Here is a 24,999-nt window from a genome sequence, read left to right as displayed (position 1 = left end):
TTCTATTGATATTTGTCTTTTAGCATATCATTACTTTGCAGATTAATCACTTTCAATTGAAGGTTAGATGGAAACTCCTCTATTGCTCAGTTAAATGGATTTTAAAATATGGAAATCTTTTTTGCACTTGCATTTGGGTCCAAAAACTGCTGCTGGAACCAAAGTTTGAACTCAGAAAACATATCCACTGCAAATTTGCATGGAAATGGAGATCTCACTTCTTGCTTTATCTTTTGACACCACTGTAAGAGTATAAGGCTGAGACTCAATGTAAGTTGTCAAAATGACTTACAGCAGTGTAAGTTTTCTCATATGAGTGTTGTTTAGCCTTATGATGTTAGTTTGAATTCATTAAGAGGCACCAAGAATGTAGCAGAAACCAATTTTCAGAGCCCCTCAGTGTTCCATAGTAGAGGCTAAAGGCAGTTATTATTGCAAAAAATTTCAATCTTAGCCCTGAGCTCAAAAACTCACAATAAAATTTTACCACTGCCATTTAACTGCTGTGTGGCACAAGTCAAGATGTTCAGTTTCTTTTTCTGGCAAAAATTCATGGACCCAACTATAGTTACATCCATGGGAGCAAATGAGTTCACCAACGGAGCTACTGGATTGAGCTACACATGATAGATTCAGATATTTTTGGCAAAGTACCTGCTAATGAATAACACAATAAATAACCACAGGCTTTAAACACTTTACATTCATTACGTTTCACTGAAAGGCTAAAAGTCTCAACCAGTTTATTTTCTCTGGACACATTTCTTTGTCTGCTGCAATCAATCAGGATTTTGTTAACTCACCATTGGTAAACAGCTTCTCTTGCTTGGCTAACAAGTGGGTCACTCGGGTTCTTAGGGCACAGGCTCGTTTTTATTGTTTTATTTTTGGAAGAAATTCTTCTGCAATGAGACATTGTTTTACATTTTTCTAATTTTTCTAACCATTGCTTTTCTGTGAGCTAGGAATATTGTGATGATTAATATGGCTGACATATGTTGTATTCTTTTAGCATAACTACCTCATTGCACAATAAGTAGAATGCTTTGCCATCTAATTCTAACAAAATAATCCATACTCCATCATGTCTTTTACTCATGACCCTGAGATCTAGACCTGAGTCGAGATCAAGAATCAGACACTTAACCAACTGAGCCACCCAGGCATCCCCTCCATTGTGTCTTAAGAGTATGATTCAAAGCCCACTTTTCCTTTCTTGTTTTGACTTAATAGATATTTACTGTCAATGTAAATAAATAAATGAGGGGAAGAGAAAGAAAGAAGGAAGGAAAGGAGAAAAGGAAGGAAGAAACAAACAAAAGAAAAGAAGAACGGAAGGTAGGTGGGAGGGAGGAAGGAAGGGAAAAAGGGAGGGATGTTATCACGTGACATTTGAAATGCTGTTGAATTAAAACTACATCACTGCAATTTGCAGTATCCCAAGCGTTAGTCCAAAGTGATGAGAGTGCCATATACAGTCTTACAGGGCAACTACTCAATACTGCCATTTTAAAAACAAATGAGTATGGCTAAGTTCCAAGAAAACATTATTTGTGACAGTGAAATTTGAATTTCATGTAATTTTCATGTGTCATGAAATATTCTTTTTTTTATTTCCCAATCATATAGAAATACAGAAATCATTCAGCCTGTGGACCATGTGAAAACAGATGGCATGCAAGATACGGCAGGTCAGTTATAGTCTGCTGACTCCTCTGTAGGTTCTTAGGTTATTTCCAAAGTTCATCCTGCTCAATGTCATAAGATGTCCTTGAAAGAGTAGTCCTCTTAGTCACTTCCTTTGCACAGGACACCTGTATACTACTGTTTACTTGAATATTTCCAAGGAAGGGCTATGAAATTTATTTTAAAACTACACTTTGTTTTTTACCATTTTGTCAATTTTTTCTTTTGTGAAATTTATTCTTACTTTATTTTCTTTCTGTTCGCTAATTGTTTACTTTTTTAAAAAAGTGACAGAAAGCACAGAGTTGGAGGCCATAGTGTACTACATTACCTGGGATTCACACAAAGGAGGTTTGCTTTTTGACCTATTCATGTCCTAAAATATATATCCCATGACAGTCCGAGAAGGTTCCCAGTTCCAACATGCAAAGAATTTTGAAGTCATCACTTTCATCCTCACAACAAGATAAAAACTGAACAAACTGAAAATCAATGACTTCTTAGATTCCATCAGAAAACTGAGGTCACAAAGTACCACCCCAATGCTAGAGAGACAGGAGAATAGAGAACCAAGGTTGAGATTAGCTTACTGGGAGCAGAAGCCACTGGTGCTAGTAACTGGTAGGAACCTTTAAACCATAATTGATGTACTCCTGGAGGTGAGTGTGAACTAATTTCAGACATAAAACCCCCAAGGGCTCAGTCTTAGGGAAGTTCCCCACTTTTATGGGTTTTATCTCTAGAAGCCCATCACACTTTCAAGGTAAAGATTGGAGAAAAATTTATCTATCCTTCAGGCTCAGGGAGGGAAAAAGTAAACATTTTGAACTATATCCAGATTTTTTCCATAAGAAAGGCCAGCCATCAAGGAAACTACCAGAGGCTTAGCCAGCCTGGTGGGAGGACAATTAGAAAACTCCAGTCCCCTCTAGCCTTCCTATCTCATATAAGAGGAGAAAAAAGGCTAAGAAATGTTTCAGAAGGTCATAACCTAGAAACTCAAACCACCAAAAAAATTGAGATTTAATATAAGATTATAAAATATTCCTGCTCTCTGTCCTACCACCACATCAACTGGGCTCTAGTATAATAAAAGTAGATTACAACTGAGAGAAACATAAGACACGAATTCTGTTTTTTATGAAAAAATTCTTAGGGAAACCCAAAGACAACAAGGGGAACAAAGAAACAAGCTTCTGGAAACTATAGCTACAGAGAGCTAAACACAGACAGGATCCTAGCCAAATTAACATAAAAACTCATTCTAAAAGCCTGATTATTTCACTTCCTATTAACAGACATACCATGTCTGTTAACATACCAAAATTACAAGGCACACTAAAAGGCCAGAAGAAAACAGTATAGGAAGACAAAATAAGCATCAGAGCCTGAATTAAAGATGACACAGATTTTGGAATTTAAAGATAGGGGGTTTAATTATGATTAATATGTCAAGGATTCTAATGGAAAAAGTAGACAACATCCAGGAACAGAGGGGTAATGTAAACAGAGAAATGAAAATTGTAATAAAGTAAAAAAAAAAACCACCTTATCTATAGAGGAAAAAAGATAAGAATTATATAGGATATCTCTTCAGAAACTATACAAGCAAAGAGACAGTGTAGTGAAATATTTAATGTTTATTTATTTATTTTTGAGAGAGAGAGAGAGAAAGAGAAAGAGAGCATGAGAACACAAGTGGTGGATGGGCAGAGAGAGAGGGAGACACAGAATGCAAACAGTCTCATGCTCTGAGCTGTCAGCATAGAGACTGACATGGGGCTTAGACTCACAAACCACAAGATCATGACCCCAGTCAGATACTCAACCAGCTGAACCACCCAGGAGCCCGTTTTGTAATGAAATATTTAAAGTGTTGAAAGGACAAAAAGCACCAAAGGAGAATTCTGTATCCAGTAAAATTATATTTCAAAACTGAAGAAAAAATAAAGACTTTCTGGGGTGCCTGGGTGGCTCAGTTGGTTGAGCATCTGACTCTTGATTTCTGTACAAGTCATGAACTCATGGTTCATGAGATTGAGCCCCGCATCAGGCTCCATGCTGACAGCACAGAGTCTGCCTGGGATTTTCTCTCTCTCTCTCTCTCTCTCTCTCTCTCTCTCCCCTCCCCCCTTCAAAATAAATACATAAACATTTAAAAAAAGAGATGTTAGGCATGGAGGTGTTACTCTTCCCAAAGGCATCTGAATTTTACAATACCTCCCATTCTAAAAAAAAAAACAAGAAATAGTTTGTCAGACAAAAATGGAGGGACTTTATCACTAGTAGACCTGCCTTGCAAGAAATTTGAAAAGAGGGTCTTTTGAGGGCACCTGGGTGGCTCAGTGGTTAAACATCTGACTTTAGCTCAGGTCATGATCTCACCATTCATGAGTTCAAGTCCCACATCGGGTGAGCTCAAGCCCCACTGCAGGTGAGTACAGGCCAAGCTTTGGGTGATCCCCCCCCCTTTCTCTCTCCCTCTCTCTCTCTACCTTTCATGGGATTCTTTCTTTCCCTCTCCCTCTCTTTGCCCCTTGTTCATTTGCACCCTCTCTGTCTCTCTCAAAAGAAAGTCTTCAGAAAAAAGGAATATGATATAGATTATAGATCAGAATTCAGATCTATATTAAAAAAATAAGAGTATTTGAGTAGGAATAAAGGAAGGTAAAATAAAGTCTTTTATTTTTCTCATTCCTAATCAATCTAATAGATAACCATTTGTTTAAAGTGATAACAGCAGCAATATATTGAGTGATCATAGCACATGGATAAGTGAGGTAGATGACATCAATGTTAGAAGGGATGGGAGGGAGGAATTGGGAACACTGTTATAAGGTATCTGCACTACCTGTGAAGCAGTATAGTGTTATTTGAAAGTGGACTTTGATTAGTTATAAATGTGTAATGCAAACAAAGGGGAAACCACTACAGCTTTTTAAAATAGAAAAGTATAATTAATAAGCTGAGAGAAGAAAGTGGAATATGCCAACTGCTGAATTAAAATCACAGAAGGCAGGGGCGCCTGGGTGGCTCAGTCGGTTGAGCAGCCGACTTCGGCTCAGGTCATGATCTCACAGTCCATGGGTTCGAGCCCCGCATCGGGCTCTGTGCTGACAGCTCAGAGCCTGGAGCCTGTTTCAGATTCTGTGTCTCCCTCTCTCTGACCCTCCCCCATTCATGCTCTGTCTCTCTCTGTCTCAAAAATAAATAAAACGTTAAAAAAAAAATTAAAAAAAAATAAAATCACAGAAGGCAGAAAAGGGGGGAAGATTGAAAAGACGCAAAGTGCAGTGAATAGAAAAAAGTTACGAACATGGTAGATATTAATCCAACTATATCAATACTTACATGATATGTGAATAGTCTCGATATACCAATTAAAACTCACAGATTGTCAGAGGAGGTCCCAAAACAAGATTCAACTATATAAGAACTATATAAGAAATCCACTATATCCAACTACATAAGAAATTCACCTGAAATATAAAGATACAGATAGATTAAAATCAAAAGGATGAAGAAAGATATATCATGCTAATACTAATCAAAAGAAAGCTGGAATAATTATATTAATTTCATACAAAGCAGACTTTTCAAACAGGGAAAATTCAGAGAGATAAAAGAGAGTCATTATACAATGACAAAGGGGTCAGTTCTGTAAGAAGACATAACAATCACTAACTTGTCTATTCCCAACAACAGAGAATGAAAATACTTGATGGAAAAACTTTTAGAACTTCAAGGAGAAAGAGAAAAATCCATTATTATAGTGGAGACTTCAACACCTGTCAGTGATTGACAGATCCAGGATATATAGTTAAGGATACAGCTGAACTAAACAGTAGCATCAATCAACTAGATCTAACTGATATGTATGGAGTACTTCATCCAAAAGTAGTTGAATAAACATGTTTCTCAAGTTCACACAGAACATTCACCACCCCAGACCACATTCTGGGCCATAAAACACATCTTAACAAATTTAGAAGAACAGAAATCATACAAAGTATGCTGTCAGGCCACACTGGAATTGAACTGGAAATCAATAACCAAAAGATAGCTGGAAAAATCCCCAAATATTTGGAGATTAAACAACATACTTCTAAATAACACATCAGAGAAGGAATCTTGAGAGAAATTTAAAAGTAGTTTGGACTAAATGAAAATACATCCTATCAAAATGTGTGGGAGGCAGTGAAAGCATTACTTAGAGTAAAACTTATAGCATTGAATGCATTTATTAGAAAAGGGGAAAGATCTTGGGGTGTCTGGGTGCTCAGTCGGTTGAGCATCCAACTCTTAGTTTCCACTCAGGTCATGATCTCATGGTCATGAGATCAAGCCCCTGCATTGGGTTCTGTGCTGAGCCTGGAGCCTGCTTCGGATTCTGTGTCTCCCCCCCTCCCTGCCCCTCCCCTGCTCACGTACATGCTCTCTCTCTCAAAATAAATAAACTTTAAAAAAATAGAAAAGGAGAAAGATCTCAAATTAGTAGCCTAAACTTTCACCTTAGGATAATAGAGGAGGAGGTATAAATGGAGGCTGAAGCAAGCAGAAGAAAAGAAATAACAAAAAATGAGAATAGATATCAATAAAATAAAAGATAGGAAATTATTGGAGGAAATCAACAGAGAGATCAAAAGATGGTTCTTTGAAAGATCAATAAAGGTAATAGACCCCTAGCTACGCTATCCAAGAAAAAAAAGAAGGCACAAATGGCTAATATCTTAAATGAAAAAGAGGTAACCGCTACTGATTCCATGATCATCAAAAGGATAATAAAAAATATCATGAATGACTCTATGCCCCCAAATTTCATAACTTAGGTGAAATAGACCAATTCTATAAAAGACACACACTCTGGGGCACCTGGGTGGCTTAGTTAGTAAGCGTTTGACTTTGGCTCAGGTCATGATCTCCCGGTCCGTAGTTCGAGCCCCATGTCAGGCTCTGTGCTGACAGCTCAGAGCCTGGAGCCTGCTTCAGATTCTGTGTCTCCCTCTCTCTCTGCCCCTCACCTGCTCCCACTCTGTCTCTCTCTCTCTCTCATAAATAAATGAACATTTTAAAAAACTTAAAAAAATAAAACACACACTACTAAAACCCACACAAGGAAAAATAGATTATCTTGACAGGCTTATATTTACTAAATAAATATAATCAAGATTTAATAAGCTTCCAAAAAGAAAGCATTAGGCCCAAATGGTTTCACTGATGAATTCTACCAAACATTTAAAGGAAAAAATGATGCTAATGTCCTATAATCTTTTCCTGAAAATAAAAGCAGAGGGAAAACTTCCTCATTCTAGGAGGCCAGCATTGACAAAACAAGAGAAAGACATTATAAGAAAGGAAAACGGGAGACCAGTATCTTCCATTTACATAGACACAAAATCCTCAATAAAATGTTAGCAAATCAAATCCAGCAATGTGTAAAAAGAATTATATACCCATAACCAAGAGGGATTTAGTGCAAGTATGCAAGACTGCTTCAATATTCAAAAATCTATTAGTGTAATCCATCACAACAGGCTAAAGAAGAAAAATCATACGATCTTAACAACAGATGCAGAGAAAGCATTTGGCAAAACCTAACACCCATTCACAAAAAATAAAAAATCCTCTCTGCAAACTACGAATCCAGGGAGACTTCATCAACTTGATAAAGGACATTTGTAAAACAAGCAAAAAATAAAAAATAAAAGCCTACAGCTAATATCATAAAATTTTCACCATTTTTAGTGGTGAAAAACGGGACGCTTTCTGAAATCCTACTGTAGCTTATTATGAAGAGGCCTGGTAGGTGAAGACACCAGGCACGATAGCCTTCCCTGGAATACCTTCATGGGCTTACTTACAAAACAAAATACCTTTGTGTATACTGTCATTTCCTAGAGTGGGATCAATAGCCCCTCAGTAAATAAGTTCCTACTCTCATCTCTCAAATCATTTCTTTGGACACTCCAAGCAGAGATCCCTTCTTAAGTAATCTTTTCACCTACCTGTGATATGACACACCCCCTCCTCCCAAACCTTCAGCCTTCAAAGTCCACACTTCCCAAGATGCCCTCTTTACCAGTTTCCCTATTTCACTTACGCTCATTCCCAAGATACAATCTTATTATGTGTCTCCTCTACCTAAAAACATAATCTGCCTGATTTTGAACAAAAACAACTCAAAAGCAGGATATTTGCTCATCCTTCCCTATCCTCGCCTCACAGTGCAGCATTGTAGAGCCCATAGTAACGATGAAGACAATGATATAGGAGCACACTCAGAACAGGTCTGTTTTGTTGAATTTTTGCTGGTTCTGCTACAACACTAACTGTTGATCAATTAATAGTTTGTGATCCCATCTTTAGCGGGACCAAGTATTTAGAATATAAGCATCTTGTGACACTGAATGGTACATTCATGTTGTCAGAGGGAAGTCACGCACCAGCCCAGAGCTACTCAGAGTTAATAGTGAAATACTTGGAGCCAAAATAGTCCCTGCAAATAGCATTTTTGTTTTCATATTCTGTTGCTTTTTTTCCTGCTTTTTATATTGTTGCTTTTTTTTTTTTTTTTTTTTTTTTTTTTGCAAATCCAGATGATGCTACAAATCTTAAATTTTTAGTCCTTTGTTTAGATGTGATTTTTCAAAACCATGGCTGTCTAGTTAACACTGGCTGGCTGCAGGGAGTTTCCAATTTCCATAAATGCAAATTAATAGAGTCAGCTAAGGAAACAAACTTGAAAGCCTGATGTTGCTGAAACCCCAAGGATAAGCCATCAGCTGGTTGAGAATCAATGAGAACAAATTAGCTTTACATGGTTCATAAACAGGAGCTTCTTAAATTTAGCTTCAATATACACTCCACATAATAAATGGCAAGAAAAGTAAAACAGAACCACAGCAATGACAGCAATATATGCAGTAGAGAAGACCCTCAAAGAGATAATACATGTTTGTACAAGTTGTACACTTCACAGCTTTGAGGTTTACCATTCACACTATAGTCCACATAAATCATGCCTCCTAGAATTGTGCAGTGTACAAGTTGTGCAACCATAAGCAACAACCTGAAAACATTCAGATGCTAGTATAGAATAGCCAATGAATGAATAAAGAGTACAAATTTATGTCTGAAGTTATAAGGTTTATAATTTTGGATTTACTTAAAAGAAAAAAAATCAATAAATTGGGCTTCATCAATATCAAAACTTTTGCTGTTAAAAGACACTGTTAAAAGAACAAAAAGACAAGCTATGGACTGGGAAAAAATATTCCCAACTCATATATCCAGCAAAGGTCTTGTATCCAAAATATCATATATTTAAGTACACGAAAAGATGCTCAACAATGCTAGACTTTAGGGAAATGCAGATTAAAACCGCAATGAGATACTACTACACACCTAATGAAATTATTTTTTTAATGTTTATTTAATTTTGAGGGAGAGAGAGAGAGAGACAGAGTGTGAGCAGGGGAAGGGCAGAGAGAGAGAGAGGGAGACACAGAATCCAAAGCAGGCTCCAGGCTCTGAGCTGTCAGCACAGGGCCCGACATGGGGCTCGAACTCACAAACCATGAAATCATGACCTGAGCCAAAGTCGGACACTCAACTACTGGGCCACCCAAGCACTCCTGAAATACATATTTTTTAAAGACAATACCTAATACTTGCAAGGACTAAGAGTGACTGCAACGTGCATGCATTGCTGGTGGGAATGCAAAATGTTACATCCACTTTGGAAAATAGTTTGGCAGTTTCCTGTAAAGTTAAAACCAGACGCTTATCATGTGACCCATTAATCCCACTCCTAGGTATTTACTCTAGAGAGGTGAAAACTTATGTTTATATAAAAACATGTACACAAATGTTTATAGCAGCTCTAGTCATAACTGACAAAAACAGAACAACACAAATGTCCTTCAGGAAATGAATGGTAAAACAAACCCTGGTATATCGATACAGTGAAACACTAAGAAAATGATGTGTTGTAAAGGTATTATGCTGAATGAAAGAAATCAGTCTCAGAAAGTTAACGACAATAAATGTCCATTTATATGATATTAAAGATGGAGGTAGGTGGTTGTCAGGCCTCAGCGATGGGGGAGGGGGTGACAACATGAGGGAATTCTGGGAGGTGATGGAACCGTTCTCTTTTTTTCTGAAGTTTATTTATTTATTTTGGGACAGACAGCGAGTGTGAGTGGGGGAGGGGCAGACAGAGAGGGAGAGAGGGAGAATCCCAAGCAGGTTCTAGGAAGTTAGTAGTGCGCAGAGCCCCACGTGGGGCTCCAACTCAAGAAATGTGAGATCATGACCTGGGTCGAAACCAAGAGTGGGATGCTTAACTGACTAAGCCACCCACGTGCCCCAGTGACTGAGCTGTTCTGTATTAGGATTGGGGTGGTGCTTACACGAGTCTATACATTCATTAAAACTCACAGCACTATGCACCAAAAAAAGTTATCTTTATAGAATGTTAATTAAACAACAAAAGGCATTTAAAAAAAAAATCCTAGATCTGTCCTCATCTCATTTCCCGCCTCCACACTAATTTCTGTCATTTTCACATCTCCTGGCCAACTGCAATGACTCCTTACCAGATTTCCTCCCAATTACAATCTTCAAATTTGTGTTTCTAATTAACTTATTATGAAATATTGCTGTTGTACAAAATGTTATAAAGAAAAAAAATCAGCCAGATCTAAAAGCTGTACCCTCCTTAGATTACGCATGTACACCACTCCCTATGGTATTGCTAATACTGAGACCCAATGTGAAATTAAAATAAGCAGCCAAGGGGAGCCTGAGTGGCTCAGTTAGTTGAGTGACCAACTCTTAGTTTCAGCTCTGGTCATGATTTTGCCATTTGTGGGTTCAAGCCCCAGGTCGGGCTCTGCACTGCCAGCACAGAGCTTGCTTGGGATTCTCTCTCCCCTCTCTCTCTGCTCCTCCCCCTCCACACACACACACACACACACACACACACACTCTAAATAAATAAATAAACATTAAAAAATAATAATAAAATAAAATAAGCAGCAGAAATAATATGGGTTTGTAGTATGTTACACATTTACCCCATAGTTCAAACAAAAGCAATGAAAACTTGACTGTAGTGCTGGAAATAGGTTTTTTTTCTCTTATACCCAGCCCATTTTGCTCACTTGTGGTTCATTTCTGTTTCTCCTGCCCTAAATGCTGTGCCCACTGCCCCCAGCAGGTGCTAACCTAGTCCTAGTTGAATTGAATTTCTAGCTGTTTCAAGTCAGTACCTTCTTTATCCTGTTGCCTTTGTCATGTGGACCTGGAACAAAAGTCAGTGAAAGAATGAACACCCCAGGCCTGGCATGACAACACTAATGCCTGGAAGAGTGCAACAACCTCCCAGAGACAGCAACTATTAACAATTAATTGTCTATTTAGGAAACATGAGCCAGAAGATGGAAGAAATAGAACTTCCCAAAGGGATGCCTAAAAAAAAAAAAAAAAAAAGCACTGGCATTAAAAAGTGAACAAAAAGTAAAACAAAAGAATTTTATCTCAATGTTATTGCAGGTGTTTCTGGATGGATTGGATGAATCTGAAGCAAATGATTTCCAAATAACAAAACAACGTTTTAAAATATGCATTGGTAGAATTTAGCAGGTAATCAGAGCTGCAGAAAACTACCTTTATGTGGGAATAATTAGGATACCCTAGCTATTCAGAGGAGCCACACTTATTGCTAATAACTGATGCTCAGGTGGTGTGATCATTCTATCACCCAAAACTAATTAAGGGTCTTAAAAAGGAGGAGAGAACCCACACAGGGCAACAGAAATGGCTGAACAGATGGGGTGGCTCAAGGGCTCAGTGAAACAGGAAGGCTTCAACACAATTAGCCTGAAAGGCCGGTGAACAATTAGCCTGAAAAGGCCGGTGATTCAGGCGGGCACACAGGCCTCCAGGCCCCCTGACAGGAGTGCTAAGAATATAAGGAGCAAAGAGATGAACTGACAGCTACTGAGCACTTCCTGTGTTACAAGCACAGTACCTGATAGGAGCCTCCCAATCACCCCTGTGTGCAGAAGAAGGAATTGAGGCTTATGGAGGCTTTGTCATTGCTCAAGGTCACACGGCTCAGACAGTTATGGAGATGGCCTTTAAACCCAAGCACTCTGACTCCTTAGTCCATTACCTGCTGTCTCCAGTATGCAAAACCAAGCTTCAGTAACTCTTTTACCATCTTTGATAACCAGTTTCACAAACACAAGTCTTGGCCTGTGTTCAGAAAATTTCTTCTTTTGTTTTTTGTTTTTTGAGAGGGCAGAGGGACAGAGAGATTCCCACACAGGCTCCACCCTCAAGCAGAGTCCCATGCAGGGCCCTATCTCACCACCTGAGCTGAAACCAAGAGTCATGAACTGAGCTGAAACCAAGAGTCAGGTGCTTAAATGACTAAGGCGCCCTGGTGCCCCTGTTCAGAAAATTTCTACTTGCAACCCTCTCTCTCGACCCCAAATCAGAATTTCTTGTTCTCAGAACTCTGGTCTTTGAGCTGGGATAATATGAAAAATAAATTTTAAAATGAATAATTGGTTAACATACTAATATGTTTTCCCTTGATCTTGACAATGTGTTTAAAACTATCAGAAAAATAGAATGTTATAATAAAGACATAGATAGCTCTCGTTTCACTCATGGAGACCAGACCCTGGAGGAGAAGTTTTGGGCCCAGAACATGATTTTTAGTCATTCATCCCCATAAAGCCAGAAAATAGAAGAAATAGAACTTCCCAATGGGATGCTAATAAAAATGCACTGGAATTAAAGATGAAAAAAAATAATTTTTTTTGGACTGTGTTAGGGTTGCTAGTTTCTTTTAGGTTGCAAGAAGCAGAGACCCAATCAAGTTGTCTTAAGTAATGGGGGTTTATTTTAAGGGTGGATGTGGAAGTAGAAAGCATAGGATTTTCAGCTTTTGGACTAGACCACATGGAAAAAGAGGAACCACAACAGAGCCAGGCTGTTTTATATTGGTATATATTTATATATTATATATACATTTTATTTTATATATATAATAAAAGTATATTAATATATTATATATTAATAAAAGATGTATTCAGAAAAACTGAATGCCCATACAGCAAAAAGAAAAAAAAACCAACATAAATCTCAACTTCACTTCAGATCATACACAAAAATTAATTGAAAATGTATCACAGAAGCCTAAAAGCTAAATTGTATAGATTTAATCACCTAAATTGTGATTTGGGGGCAAAGACTTCATAGATAAGGCACAATGATAAACCATATTCACTGGTTGTCACAAATGAACCATATTTACATTAATAAGAGGGAAAGTGGGTTGAGTGTATGTGAACTTTTTGCGTTATTTTCACAATTTCATTTATAAACCTAAAATTTTTCCAACTGAGAAGTTTATTACAAAAAATCATTAACCATAAAATTAAAAATAGCTAAGTTGGTAAATTGAAAACTTTTGCTCATTAAAAGACACCATTAGGAAACTGAAAAGACAAGCTATAAACTGGGTAAAATATTTGCACATCACATATCTGACAAAGGAATTGTATATAGCATATATAAAGAACTCTTCAAAACTCAGTAATATGACAACTCCAATTTTAAAAGATTTAAATAGAGATCTCACTAGAGAAAATGTAAGATGGCTTAGAAGGACATGAAAATATACTTAACATTAATTACTAGGAAAATGAGATACCATTACACACCTATTAGAATGGCTGAAATTTGAAAACAGGCAATTCTATGAGTATAGAGGATGCAAACCAGTTGGAGCTCTCATTGCTAGTAGGAATGCAAAATGGTACAACACTTTGAAAAAGAGATTAGCAATTTCTTAAACTTACACTCACCATAAGACCCAGTAATCCTCCCACGATGTCTACCCAAGAGAAATAAAAATGTTACATCCTCTACTCAATGGTTCACAATCGTCTGAAACTGGAAACAACTCAAATGCCTATACCAATCTAGCAGTGCTCCACAATAAAAGGAGTGAAATACTGATGCACAAAATACAAATGAATCTCAGAGGTGAAGGAAGCCAGATGCAAGGACAACACACTGCACGATTCCATTTATCTGACATTCTGGAAAATGCAAAACTATAGCTCGCCAAAGACCAAGAGTAGAGGGAAAGTATTGACTACAAAGGCAAGAGGAACTTTTTGGGGTGGTGGACTCTATGTCTTGGTTGCAGTAGTTATTGAATGACTTTACACATTTGACAAAACTAACCAAAGTGTGTACCTGAACATGGAAAATCTTATTGTATGTAAATCATACCTCAAAGTATTTTGAGCTATTTGATTAAAAGAAAACTAGAAATATATCTTCTATGTTATATATTCCTTCTCTTTTTCATTTAACATCAGAGCACTAAATGAGCTATAAAAACATGACTTTAACAACTACATAAAATTTCATTGTGTAGGTATATTGTAACACAATTATTCTCCCACCACTGGACACTCTTCATTTCCAATTTCCTTGTGTATGTTGTTGCATGAACACCTCTGAACACCAGTTTAGTCTTTCATCTCTGATTATTGTATTAGAACAAAATTCCAAGTGTGAAATTACTGACCCAAAGGGTATGAGCAGATTAAGGTTCTGAGTATTTATTACCAATTTGCTCTCCAGAAAAGGTAGAAACAGCTTACATGCCCATCACGATAAGAATGGATCTATATTAGAAGTCTTAAATGCATCTTTTTTAAAACATGATCATACAAGAAAAGACTTACTGTAAGTATTTGAGGGAGTCAAGTTGGAGTTAGAAAACATCAAATTAAAACATTAGAAAAATATCTATGTGTAGTGAGAAAATGAACAAATCTACAGAAAAGAGGATCTTCTGTGGAATTTCCAGGAGCCCTTTATAAGCAAGGTTTTCTTAAATAACAGTTTTCCTAAGAAGAAAGACTAGTTTTGGGGTGGCTGGGTGGCTCAGTTGGTTAAGCATCTGACTTCGGCTCAGGTCATGATCTCACGGTTCTTGAGTTCCATCCCCATGTCAGACTCTGTGCTGACAGTTCAGAGCCTGGAGACTGCTTTGGATTCTGTGTCTCCCTCTCTCTCTGCCCTGCCCCCACTTGCACTCTATCTCTCAAAAATGAATAAACCTTTAAAAAAATTTAAGAAGACAGGCTAGTTTTGGGGTGCCTGGGTGGCTTAGTCAGTTAAGAATCTGATTCTTGATTTCAGCTCAAGTCATGATTTCACAGTTCATGGGATCAAGTCCTGCCTCAGGCTCTGTGCTGACAGTGTGGAGCCTGCTTGGGATCCTCTCTCCTTCTCTCTCTGACCCTCCCCCACTTGCACTCTCTCTCAAAATAAACATTTAAAAGAAAAAATACAGACTAGTTTTTCCATTTATAATACATTACTTTGTTTAACAAAGATCAGTTAGCAAAGTAATTCATCAGAATCCTATTTACACTTCTATTTTCAAGAGCAATCATGAATTTCAACCAAAATATCTCTCTCCTTTTAGTCATCAGCGCCACTCAATAAGAATGTTGGAATTTTGACAATCATCTTTCACCATAACAAATACCATATTCCACAACAGAATCCTAGGCTCACAATAGTTTTTCCATGTGCTGGTCCCTATCTTCAAACCATAGTTTATGTTAATAGATGACTCTCCTTTATATTAGAAACAGAAAAACCTTATGCATTAATTTTCTAGTGATATCCCTATTCAGACATTAGCCTTGCCATAACTAAGATAAACATTGCTTACCAAACACTTTAACTAAAAAGTGACCAAAACAGAAGAACCAAACCTGGGCAATGTTCAGTTTCAAAATGTCCTCATGGTGAATGAATTGCATTTCTGAACCTCAGCCACATGATCCTGGGGTTCCGATCATCATTTTCCATCACTGACTTAAAAGATAAACAATGTCTGCCCGAATAATTCCATCGGAAGCCCTCTTTTCTCAATGGCTCATGCAGAAAGGATTCTGATTGTATGGAATCCATGTAAAACTTTAACCTGCATCATGAAGTTATGAAATAGAAAGAATCCTGATTTGCTAACATCCTCACAGTGTGTTGGTAGTTGTGCTATGAACTCAGCTTCCAAACCTTTTACTCTCTGTACTCACCCCATTCTGCCTTGCTCTCTCCTCCACATTGACTAGAAAAATTCATTTCACTGTGCATTTCAGGTTTCTCCTGCCAGAATGTTCAGTCTGTGAAATGAATAAAAAAATCACACCAATAAGGAACGCCTGGGTGTTTCACTTGGTTAAATGCCCAACTCTTGATTTCGGCTCAGGTCATGATCTCATAGTTCATGAGTTCCAGCCCCACATTGGGCTCTGCGCTGACAGCACAGTGCCTGCCTGGGATTCTCTCTCTCCTTCTCTCTCCACCCCTCTCCTGCTCACACTCATGCTCGCTCACTCTGTCTCTCTCTCTCTTAAATAAATAAACATATTTAAAAACTCACACCAATAAATACAGAAAACAAAATGGTGGCTGCCAGAGGGGAGGGGGATGGGAGGATGGGCAAAATGGGTGAAGGGGAGAGGGAGACACAGGCTTCCAGTTGTGGAATGAATAAGTCACCGTGATAAAAAGCACAGCATAGGGAACATAGTCAATGGTACTGTAATAGTGTTGTGTAGTGACAGATGGTAAGTATGCTTGTGGTGAGCATAACACAACGTATAGAGTTGTCAAATCACTATGTTGTATACCTGAAACTAGTGTAGTATCATGTGTCATCTACACTCAAATAAAAAAAAAATCATACCCATGAAGGTGCCATTCCAGACCATCTTTAATACTCCACTACATCTTCCAGAATTCAGAGACCAAAGCCAACTTCTCAAATGAAAGAAACATATTTAGAAAGATTTTTTAAAATAATGGACATCAAATTTTGGATCTGATTTTATTATTAATGTTATTAGTATTAATTTTAGGACCTACTTTTATTTTTAAGGAAAATGCCCCATGATTTGAGTCATTTGAAAATGATTTGAATAGGCAATCAGAATAAATATCACACTCCCTTACTGGGATCCTCTCTTTCTCCCTCTCTCTCTCTCTCTCTGTCACACACACACATACACACACACACACACACACGCACACACAAGCACACACGCACACATACCTACTTCCCATGGACTATCAGGAACCTCTCCAGGGTGCCCCTACCCCCTCATGGCCACTGCCAGTACATGAACTCCACTAGCACTCAGGACCAGACATCCTTACTAAGGCCTGCCCAGAACAAAATGGAAGGAAACAGAGCATCTCTCAGACCCACTCTCCTGCCGCTCCAGTGTCCTCCCTCCTGCCAGGTCTCCCTGCCTCCCACGCTACCCTACTGTCACAGCCCCTTCTATAACTGCCTAAGAAACCTACCTTGTGTTTGATTCCTGCAGCAAAACACAATAAAGGTCCAAAAAGGTCTCAGCCCTTCCAGGCCAATGAGTTGGCAGAAAAAAACACTAGACCAAGAATCTGACTATGAGAATTCTCATCCCAGCTGTACCGCTTCCTAGCTGAAGACAGACAGTGAGGCTCTCAGCCAACAACAGTCTAGCTCCACATTTGGAGGCCTATAGCCCAACTGCATTTCCTCCCAGGTTTGGGGCTCACCCAATGACTTTGTCTCTTGAGCTCCTTCTGGACTGTTTTTGCTTTGTTTAAAATATCTAGCTCTAGAATCAACTAGCTTTTGAAACACAAATATGCACGATTCACCGAGATAATAGACACATTCAGGAGTCTGTTCACTGCAGTCATCCATATCCCCAAAGCACTGAATTCTACCCTGTACATAATTAGAGAGAAGAAGCAGGCAGACACCTGCCCAATGACAATGAAAAAGAAACAGAAGGTGATGGAGTGACCCACATGATGTAGTAGCTGTAAGCCCAGAAGTCAAGAATCACCCACCAGCATCACCGAAGCAGGGGTTTACCTCTAGAACAGAGTCTGGCACACGGAGGCCCTCAATCATTTTTTGTTGAGCGGGTGAATAAAGCCACAGGTGGATGAATGAACTGAGAAGCAAGCGAGCAAAGCCTGGCAGAGGAAAATCTACCTGTTCTACTGGGTTGTAAAGAAAATAGGTGCTTTTAGCAATACCAGCCAGAGGGTAAACATTATAGGGCAGGAGAATGAGTGAATTCTGTGGATGGAATTTTCTCTCCTGATTGCAGGGAGCAGCTGATCCATCCTCCAGCTGTGAAGCCTATGGCAAGTGGATACCACGTGCTGGGGACAAGAAGTTCAGGCGTAAAGGAATGCAAGTAGCAACTCCCCACCTTTGCTAGAATGTCAGCTTCCATTTACAGACCCTCCAAGTGCCCCCTCGCCCTTCCTTACCGCCCCCGCCCCGCTTACTCTCACATATTCTGTCCTTACTGCAATCGTGCAATCCCTGGTTCCGTATCCATCATTCCATTTTGTTTTGTTGTGTTTATCAGCTCTGTCGTTTATCTACGTAAAACCTGGGAATCAAAACCTTAAAAGGGGTGGAGGCGCCTGGGTGGTTCAGTCCATTAAGCATCCGACTCTTGGTTTCTGCCCAGGTCATGATCTCACAGTTTGTGAGTTCAAGCCCTGCATCAGGCTCTGTGCTCACAGCGTGGAGCCTGCTTGGGATTCTCTCTCTCCGCCCCCCCCCCTCCCCTTCCTGGCTCTCTCTCTCTCTCTCTCTCAACAAACAAACAAACAAACAAACCAACAAACATTTAAAGGAAAGACTTTAACAAAGGTGTTTTGGAGGTAAAAGGGAATTGGAATATACTCAGAACCTAGCCTACGCCATCATCCGTAGCAGTCTAGAGAGCTGACATTGTTATAAATCAGAAGACGTGCCTGCCATGGGGCACACAGGATTCTAACACAGAGAGGCTGTAGGATGGCACCTGCGGGGTGGGAAAGAAGGGTTTCAAACTACATATGACTCCCACTGCTTACGTTTGTGGGCTGCTTTTGTACTGGCCTACAAGTAATTTGAGACAAATGTTATGTGAAATAACCTTCTCTTTCACCTGCCATGACAGCTCTAAAGGGAAGCACATCCGATGGCTTAAGATGTAAGCCAGACTTCCCCGAGATCCTCAGCCAAACTGAACAGTCTAATCGTAGGAGCATAGGGATTCACACTTCTGTTCATTCATTCATAAACTTACTCATTTCACAAATATTGAACACTTAGGCTATACACTCTGAGAAATACAACAGCGAGCAAAATAATATTCTTAAATTGATTTTTTTCCACCTTGAGATTTCATGGTCCTACAGTATCCAGTTCTATATCGTGCAGGGCATGATTAATTTATTTCACTTCTTCCAAAGATGTTTCTAAAGATTAGCAGAGGGAGTGGGATGTGACAGACGTGGGTTCAAATCCTAGCTCTGCCACATAGGTGTGATATTTGGCAAGTTTCTTAACCTTTCTAAGCATTAGTTTAGTTAGCTGTCTGTTAAATGGGAATAATAACATGTATCACACAGGACTGTTAGTTTTGCTTGAGAGAAAAACAAGTGTGAAGTGCAGAGAATCGTACTGGTTTATGGTAGGAACTAAACCAATGTTAGTTTGTTCCCTCTGGTATCCTATGGCTTTCTGGTCATCTTGCTATCGATTTGTACCGAGGGCAAGTCTTGTGCCTCTCTGTTCACTTGAACACCCTCTTGCACTCAACCACCATCAGAGATTTTGACCTCATCCTCCTGAGTAAGTCTGACCTTGACATGGTGCTTTATAGAGTGCACCTGTTCTTTGCTTTCAACACGGCTAATGTGAAAATTTTAAGTAAGCAAGCAGAGACTTTGTAAACTTTTTTACATCACTACTAATAAAAGCTAATGTTTATTGACTCGCAGCTAAGTGAGTTCCAGGCACTATTCTAAGCATTTTTACCTGTGTTGCCACACTGAATTCATGTGAGAGCTCCATGAGGTTGGTGTTATGCTCTGCCTTTTTTTTACAGCTGAGGAAACTGAGGAACAAAGAGAGGAAGTAGCTTGTCCAAAGGTCTGCTGCTAGAAAGAGAGCAAGGTAGGATTTTGGAACCCAGGCAGCCGGGCTCCAGGGGCCACCCTCTTAATCACTGAGCTGTAGTGCTTCTTGTTAAGGGACTTAGGTAGTGATTTTTAAGTGGTATTGGGGTGCAAATAAGATTGTAAAATGTGGCAAGATTTCCAGCCAATTCATTTGATCACAAAATGGTAAGAATTAATCGAAAGTTTATTACATAGGTGTTTGTAAAAAGAGAGAGAGAGAGAGAATCTCCAGTAGAGATTGCTTCTATTACGCATAAAACTCAAGTGACATAGGGAGTTCTTCTGTAAAAATTGGCAGCCGAAACTCCATAAACACACTGCATTCATTCAATATGTACTGGGTCCTTTGCACCTGGCTGGCACTATAGTAATGACGCACAGATGAGAAAGATGAGTCCTTCCGTGAGGAACACATGGTCTAGGAGGGGAGCAAGGGCTACCTAAGGGGGTTAATGACAACACAAATAGTGTGAAGAAGAATAATGGACACACAAAGGTGAAGGAGGCACCCCCCCAAGACCCTTTCCTTAATAAAAAAAAAGGAACTAGTTCCCTTAGAATTCTAGAGGGATCCTTCCTGTGGGCTCCCATGAGTGTATTTTTCACTAAGTCCATAACAATTGAGAGCCGAGCCCTGCTGAGCCAACCTCTTGCAAGACAGAACCTTCCTCTGCTCAGTTGGCTTCAAGTAAACCTGGGTATTCTGCACTTCTATGGTCACGCTCTCCCATCATCCAACCTCCGGCCCTCTCAATGCCTAGATTTCGAGAAAAATCAACTTATAAGGTCTAATCAGACAGTTCCTTCCAGAGACAGGGTCTCCACCATGCTATGGATTATTTCGATAAAACCCCGCCCATGGTCTGGACAAGGAACTCCAAGATAAAAATTCAAAGTTTCCTCAAAATGCTTGGTTTTATGAGAAGTTAAATCCACTGAGCTTGGGTTAACAATAGTCAACATTATTCCCAATCTCAAAGCTGGTTTTATACAAAGGATGAAGAGAAAAAGAATTAATACATAAAAGACTTTTAAAAAGCTCAGCTTTAAAATGGCAAGAAGAAAATATGGGGGGAAAATGTCTTTTCATTTCATATTAAGAGACAAAGAGAAAACCTTCAGCTTTGAAGAACAAAGGAATAAGAGCAGTACACAAAGCAAGCTTTATTTTATTTTTTTTTTTAATTTTTTTAATGTTTATTTATTTTTGAGACAGAGAGAGACACAGCATGAGCAGGGAAGGGGCAGAGAGAGCGAGGGAGACACAGAATGTGAAGCAGGCTCCAGGCTCTGAGCTGTCAGCACAGAGCCTGACGCAGGGCTCGAACTCACGAACCGTGAGATCATGACCTGAGCCAAAGTCGGACGCTTAACCGACTGAGCCACCCAGGCGCCCCAAAGCAAGCTTTAAAGATAAGTTTTATAATCTTATTAGTAGCAACTTTTTAGAACAAAATTTACAGATTATGGTATTTGTCTAACTCCTTGCTGCCCTAGGGAAAAAATACTTAATTGCCTAACTTTTACCTGAGTTCATGGCTATCTTTCCTTTTATTTTTTAAAGCACAGCTTATTTTAATTAATCAGATAAAAAGTTTATCTTTTTTTGATGACAGAAATATGATTTACACTCCTGACCTTCTTATTCCCCCTGGCAGGTACTCAGCATGCTGCCTTGCACATGTATTTACTTATGTGCAAAAAATAAAAAAATAAAACAAAACAAAACAAAACAAAAAAACATTGGTTTATTCATCTTCCACAGACAGAACCAACTCCTACTGGAAATAATAAAATATTTGGGCACTGAACATGTCAGTGCTCTTAAATGTTCATATATTCAATTTGAGGAAAAGTTTATTTGACAAGTTTGGTCAAATGCCCAATAGAATGATGCAAAAAGTAAAGAGAGCTCTGGGAAAAGAAAAACCAGCATTGAAAGGTAATGAAAACTTGGAGACTAGGATCCAGATCTCAAATAGCTCTGAATGTATACTCACAAAGACTTAAAGAGTTTTGATAACCAGGTTAAACACAGTGCTTTGAAAGTCCAAAGAGCTATAATGTTCTAAGGCAGGGTTTCTTAGAGTATGGTCTGATACCTCTCCCCAGTCAACAGAACCATGGACTGCTTAGTTAGTAAAGGTACAGATTCTGAGATCCCACCCTTATATTTTTAGGTGATTTGACAGTTTTTCAAACTGCAAACACAAGGCCCACTTTCTTTAGCATAAAGTTTAGGTTATTTTGATAAATGGATGAAAGTGACAAAACACAGCAGTCCGCAGGGAGAAGTGGAGCCTTGAAGTGCTTGAAAAGCATACTGTCCCCTTTCTCAGGCAGGGCACAGACACTGCTCAGTGGCCCCAAAACCAGGTGCTTCTGTCTGAACCAATCCTGCTACCCAGGCCACAGTCAACCATAAAGATTATCCAGAGAAATGACCTCTATCTATATCTGCTAGAGACTCCCTGACTAACCAGATTCTCACTGCTGCTGGGGCTGGGGCTGGGGCTGGGGCTGGGGCTGGGGCAGGGGCAGGGGGAGCGGGGAAGAGATAAAGGAGGGGGGTGGGGGGAGCAGGGAGGAGAGAAGCAGACAAACCCAAGTGGCCAAGAACTGGATGGGATCCACCCTAACTGCTACCACAGCCACGTCTGAAGTTTCCAGAACTGATGATGCTACATTCGGGGCCACCATTGTTCTGTGATGATATTGCAGTGGTTATATGACGGTAAGAATTAAACAAAATGAAACTTGTTAACTTAGTATGCATTGGAAAATGTCAACAAGAAGACAAAGAAAATCCTTGGCTTTCCCTTCATTGGTAATTACTAATAGATATGAAAGCTACAGTGCCTCCTAGGAGGCAAGTTTCTTGCCAACTGAAGTACAACGTTAATACAGGAGCACCTTCCAAGGGTCCATTCTGAGAGTATACTGAACAGCAGGGACCTTTAATGTGATTTGAAAAGTCTGGACTGGTTTCTCCATGACCCACAAGTATCAGATCCCAGAATTCTTAGAAGTTTGCTTGATGCATTGATAAGCCATTTGCTTGATGCGTTGATAAGCCAAGGAGACCTAGTAGGGGTTTTGGCGAAGCCACGTGCCCTAGAAATATGACAGCTAATTTTTGACCTGGAGAAGAAGAAAAGGAATGACTTCAAAAAGACATCAATCATTCCACCTCACAGATGCGCTGTGAGCCTGACATGCTCATACATATCATGCATCTTGAAGAGGGTAAGTGGTAAAAATATTGGTATTATTAGTGTTAATGCCTGCTCACATTTGTTCCAAGATTTTGTAGTAGGACATAAAGAAATTGGCAGCTCTGCTATTCCATGCAGCTTGCTGCCATGACATTGCTGCCTTAATGGAGTGCAGCCTACAGCCTGTTTTGTGAGTAAAACTCTCTTTGTTTATGCCACTGGTGGCAGCCTTTCTGGAACAGCTGAACACGTCCCTAACTGATACTACTTGCATTTACTCAACGCCATTAAAATATAGTCTCACATTTTATTAGCACAAATAACATCAATAACATCACCCTTATTGAAGGTGGAATCATTAGCAATAAAATTGAACCCGATGACATTGGAGAAAAGATGCCAGAAATGTTTCCTAAATGAAGTAGAGTCTTGGAGAATCCCAGAGTTCTGTGTCATAGGCATACCCCCACAGAGTAAACTGTGGGGCTCTGTTACAACATAACTTGAAGTTTAGGAGTATTGTTTCTCATCAGTCTTTGAAGAAGCCCAGGGTAGAGAAGAGTTTACTTAATCCCAGTGCATAAAATGAAAGAGGGCTTTGGACCCACAAACTCCTACAATCAGTAAGTAGGCTGAAACAACCATGAGGCTGCAGACACAGGCTACCTTTCATGAGAAGGAAAGAATGACTTAGCTCCTAGCAGGAGCTAGAGCCATGGAAAATCATTCCCAGGCCTTGAGACCCAGTGAAGGGACTGCCTACCTGTGCCAGCTGAACTTCAGAATTGCTATGGACCGGTGACTCATGAGAACCTCCTTCGTTCCTTTTCCAACAGCAGCATTTATTCTGGTTATCACGTGCCCGTGTTGGTTGTATGCTTAATTCATAGGTCTTCAGATTGAGAAAAAGTGTAGTCAAAAACCAGTGCACCCAAGGAGACTCATCCACACCTGGACCTAATTTAGATAACAATATTCTGGACTTTGAGCTGATGTTATAAAGGGTTGGGGCTTTAAGAGGGAGGATTCTTGGGATGGGGTGAGGATATTTTGCATGCAGGATGTAAGTAAACAATTTGAGGCCAGCAGGCAGACTGTGGCAGTCTAAAATATGTTCATAAATTCTCTTTTAAGCCCTTCATAAGGTATACCTTCATTCCCTTTGCCTTAAGCATAGGTTGGGCTTAGAGAATGATTTTGAAAATAGGAGAAGGTGAAAGTGATGGTGAGTCAGAAACACTATAAAAAGTAGATATGGTAGTTCCAATGGTGTTATGGTCAGGGGACAATCTAAGGAAGGGGCATCTGGCCATTACAACCTAGAATTCTACACCTATCAAAATTATCAATTAAATTTGAGAGCAGATTAAAGATATCTTGAGACATGCAAAGCCTCAGAACATTTGACTCTATTCATTCTTTATTAGGAAGTTATCTGAGAGTGGACTCCAGCAAAACAAGGAAAGAAGAAATAAAGAAAAAATATAATTAATAACAGCTAACATTCACAGAGTGTTTATTTTTGTGCCAGGCACCATTCCCAGTGCTTCTCACATATTATTACATTTAGCCATACAACAATCTTATAAAGCATATACAATTACTATTATTATCTTATAGATGAAGAAATAGACTTATAAAGAAGCCAAATAACTTATCCAAGGTCACACAGTTGGTAAGTGGTGAAAGTAAGAGTCAGGCAGTCTGGCTCAAAAGCCCAGGCTTTTAAATGCTCCCTACTTTCTCAGAGAGTCATATTACCGTCAAACCATGGAAACAAACTGGGACAATAGCAAAGGAAAACCCCAGGATGAAAGCTATGAAGCAGATCTACTGAGTTACCAGGCTAAACTGAGGCAGGAGGAGAGAAGGGTCCAGTAAGACAACTCTGAGGGAGAAACAAGATGATGTCATAAATGGCATGATTTGAGAATGCTGAAAGAGTATAAGAAAACAAATAAGTGCAATCAGAAAATTAAGGAGAACCAAACAAATATCCATAAGATGGTCTTATTCAGAA

General features: G+C 39.2%; 1 long non-coding RNA gene across 2 annotated transcripts in view; it reads right to left on the bottom strand.

The window, feature by feature from the left end:
* LOC122206312 overlaps positions 1-23,866 on the bottom strand; it is a 43,219-nt gene extending 19,353 nt beyond the window's left edge. The window contains exons 1-3 of one of the 2 annotated variants that reach the window (XR_006196414.1): positions 23,743-23,866; positions 15,834-15,920; positions 821-902 (exon numbers count right to left, since the gene is read on the bottom strand). This is a non-coding gene — a long non-coding RNA (uncharacterized LOC122206312). Of the gene's footprint in view, positions 1-820; positions 903-15,833; positions 15,921-23,742 lie in introns of those variants that run through there. The other variant, XR_006196411.1, reaches the window with a different exon arrangement.
* Between the last annotated feature and the right edge of the window lie 1,133 nt (positions 23,867-24,999).

This window comes from Panthera leo, chromosome A2 (genome assembly GCF_018350215.1).
Source record: "Panthera leo isolate Ple1 chromosome A2, P.leo_Ple1_pat1.1, whole genome shotgun sequence".
Lineage (NCBI taxonomy): Eukaryota > Metazoa > Chordata > Mammalia > Carnivora > Felidae > Panthera > Panthera leo.
This window is presented reverse-complemented; position numbering and strand designations above follow the sequence as displayed.